Source organism: Metopolophium dirhodum, chromosome 6, assembly GCF_019925205.1.
Source record: "Metopolophium dirhodum isolate CAU chromosome 6, ASM1992520v1, whole genome shotgun sequence".
Classification (NCBI taxonomy): domain Eukaryota; kingdom Metazoa; phylum Arthropoda; class Insecta; order Hemiptera; family Aphididae; genus Metopolophium; species Metopolophium dirhodum.
In genome coordinates this window covers 31,371,890-31,375,684 of record NC_083565.1, presented here as the reverse complement: position 1 = coordinate 31,375,684, position 3,795 = coordinate 31,371,890, and the positions used below count along the sequence as shown (strand labels likewise).

The 3,795-nt window shown below is 26.6% G+C and overlaps 1 long non-coding RNA gene across 1 annotated transcript; it reads left to right on the top strand.

Annotated features, from left to right (window-relative positions):
* The first annotated feature begins 207 nt into the window (after positions 1-207).
* On the top strand, positions 208-3,100 carry LOC132946931 (uncharacterized). The gene is made up of 7 exons (XR_009664806.1): positions 208-503; positions 644-816; positions 970-1,152; positions 1,240-1,295; positions 1,411-1,479; positions 2,670-2,759; positions 2,835-3,100. It is a non-coding gene; the product is annotated as an uncharacterized LOC132946931 (long non-coding RNA).
* Positions 3,101-3,795: the final 695 nt, after the last annotated feature.

Sequence of the window (3,795 nt, the reverse complement as noted above, 5' to 3'; positions counted from 1 at the left end):
CGCCTGCTTTGTAAATGGCGGCCGACTTCGATGACAAAAAGGAGACGGCTATCTATATAGTTGTTGAATATTATATCTACGGTGGGGCCTCATCATTTCCGGGCAAACGTCGTCCGACACCGCCGATTGGGTAAGCCGTGATAACGACGATACGGCTCCATAGGTACTACAAACTAGTGATGGGCACTATCGAATAGTAATGCTGTACTATCGAATGTATCATTCGAATGTTTTTTTATATGACCGAATAGTTTTCAATTTAAAAACTGTTCGAATACACCGAATTTTTTCAGAACTATCGAAAATTCGAATAATTCAGAACTATTGAATAATTCGATTATTCGAATACTTCAGAACTATCCAATATTTGAAATACTATCGAATAATTCGATAGTCATTATTCGATAGAGTCCATCACTTCTAATAACCAACACATTTAGATAATAAACAAATAATTGGCATTGTCTTATTCTGTGTAATTGGTTACATCTTTTTACATGAAGGTAATTTATTTATTTTATTATTTCACATTTCTTTAATCGTATTTTATTGTTATCCAATTAAGTTAGACTTGTGACGATACAAATTTTAATGATTTCGTGTTACGTTTATAAACAATGTTCATGACGATAATATTTTTCAGGAATAACTAGGATTTGTATATCTGCACGTCGCTTCTTCCGCTATATACTGACTACCTACTGACTTGTGACTACTCAACTAGTGGCTGCTGCAGAATTCCGAGCAGAGTACACCTCGCTGTTTGCTTTTCCACTGTGAGCGTCTGATGTTTTGATGTTCATGATTTCGATGCAGGTACCTAATTAATAATTTTTATTATTCGACATTTCTTAAATCATTTATTGTTATCTAATTGAGTTAGACTTGTGATGATACATTCAATGAGTTTGTGTTTTGTTTGTAAACAAGGTTTATACTTTATTTTGTCATGGCAATAATATTTTTCAGGGATAACTACGATTGCATATCTCGTCTATACTATACTAACTACTAACTTGTGATAACAAGTGGCTGTTGCAGAATTCTGAGCAGAGTGCAGTTTGCTGTTTGCCTTAGCACTGCGTGCGTTTGATGGTCATGGTTTCGATTCAAAAGAAAACATATTTTTTGATAATCTACATTACGTTAAATGTAAAAATTTTTTTATTTAATTAATGAAAGTGTTTGAAACTTATTTTTTATTGTGTAAGATATTATTATATTTAAAAAATGTTTCAGATTCAGAATTTCATTTTGGGAATACCTACCTACATTACGATTTAGTGGTGTAAAAGGTAAAATATGATATTATGTAAAATAATATTTTAATAATTTCAAATTTCATTTTGAAACTTCTCTAATGCTTACATGTACCTATAACTATGATAGTATTATATTATTTGATTTTAGTATTTACCATTCGAGGCTGCTGATTATATGATTAATTTGCACTTGTAACCACTGAACGGACATATAATGGTAATTATAATATTATTTATGCAGATAAATCATCTGTTTTTATAAACTTATATATTTTGTTGATCTATAATAATGGTGTACCTACTGAAAACTATAAAAATAAATCATTTGTTCCCAATCTTTAATTTAATAAAACTAGAAGGTTACACTTAAACTTTAAGAATTATTAATCAAATTCTTAGTTTTCATTTTGTGTATTAATGAGTTTTAAATGCTGTGTACTATCCGAGGTATTATCAATAATTATTTTCAAATATTTTACACAGCTAAAGTAAAATATATTATTATATAACGTTTGTATGTTCGATTTTTAGGGGGAAACTGTATGTGCACATTTTATTCAATTATTTACTTGCTTTGTTACAAAAACATATATAATCTAGTTAATTTGTAGACTAGTTATGGAACACAAATTCAGTTAAAAGTCAATTAACTTTACTATAATATATTGTAAATCAGAATAAAACAATTAAATTCATTATATCCGACATTTAGTACAAGGTTCCTCATAAGTAGTTCTTGTCAAATCCCAATATCTATCAATAAATAAACAATATTTTACTCGTAGTTTTTTGGAAGCTTAAATATTGTCAAAATTGTAGCAATGTATGTTATTTTGTTGGAAATCAAAAATAACACAATGACATAATATTAAAATTATTATTTAGATTATTTTTCTACAACCTTTGCTAACTGTTTCACTAATAGTAAAATGAAATGACTTATTAATATAAGACGGCAGACTATCTCCACTCAAAATCATTTGTTGCATGCAATGACTTATCATTGAATTTAAATTAAACTCATACATTACAGTTACTTACTCAATCACAAGATACACTCAACATCCACAGCAGAGAACTTCTCATTATTTTTAAATTTGTTTCAGTATGAAAAATGTTGTCAAACTTCAAATTACTATGAAATTAAAAAAAAAATTTGCCTTTGTAAAGAACAATTTATGAGCAACAAGTATTAAGTTTTCAAGATTTTTGACTAATCTTTGAATTTGTTTTCAGTATTTATAAAAAAAAAAGTTGAAACACTTTTTTAGTAATTCAGTGTTGAAAGTATAATATATATACTATTGTCAACGTAATAATTAGTATTAGTTCTTTTAAATTAAAGATTTGTAATTTTTGTATAATGATACATACATAAATTAAATTTATTTTATTTTATTAATTTAGGATTTTGATCCTCATTGTGCTGTACCAGGATGTATAACTAATACTGATGTAGAAGAGAAAGAAGATATCAACTTTTTCCAACCTTCAACAGTAGGTTTTATAAACATTCATAAATATTGTTTTAAAATAATTGTTAATGTCTATTCTTTTTTTCTTATTTTGTAGGAAAATGTATATGGTTGGAGTTTATCATTAGGTTGCCAGTTGACCGTAAACAGTAATGTGTGTCAATGACACTTCAGAATTGAAGATATTTTACATCCAAAATTATTAGTAAATGGGTCAATTCAAACAGTAAAAGTATTAGTACGTTCTGCTTTGCCAATACCAATGGATGCTGCTGAGGAGTAGTATTGTGCAATCAAACCCTCCGCCGCTGTCGCTTCAAACTGGAAAAATATAAAAATAAAAATAAATACCAATTAATGATACCCAATCAGCTTTTTTTTTTAGATTAAATATTTTTACTTAAATTTAAGTTTTTCACATGCTTATTTGAGTTCTTATAATGATGTTTTTAAGCGCTTATTTTAATGATGTTAAGGACTACAATTCCCAAGCCCTGGTTATAACTATAATACCATTAACACTAATTTATTACTTATATAAATTAGTTAAGATTGGCATGTCAAATGATACGATTTAACTTGCCGCTATCATAATTTAAACACATATATTTATATTTTATTTTTTTTTTTTACTTTAAATATTACATTTTTATTTATGTGATCAACTTTATTTTGATAATACAAATAAAATAAATATGTAGCAAAAATACAACTATTTAACTATTTTCCATGAGGGGGGGGGGGGCAAAACATAAAATACGTAACAATAACTATTATAATATATTTATTTGTGATTTATAACAGAAAACGTTTTTTAATATTTTATAATTTTAATGCAGGTAGTATATTTTAGTATAAGAATTATATAAATGTATTGATATGATATAATTATGTAGGCAGTATAATATATATAAATATAAATATGTTATAGGTATCTGGTATTTATACATTTATATAGTGATACAAAACATAAAACATACCTACTTACTTTATATCTGTAAAAGTAAAAAGTAAAAATATATAAATAAAAATTACTCAATATGTTAACTATGTATTGT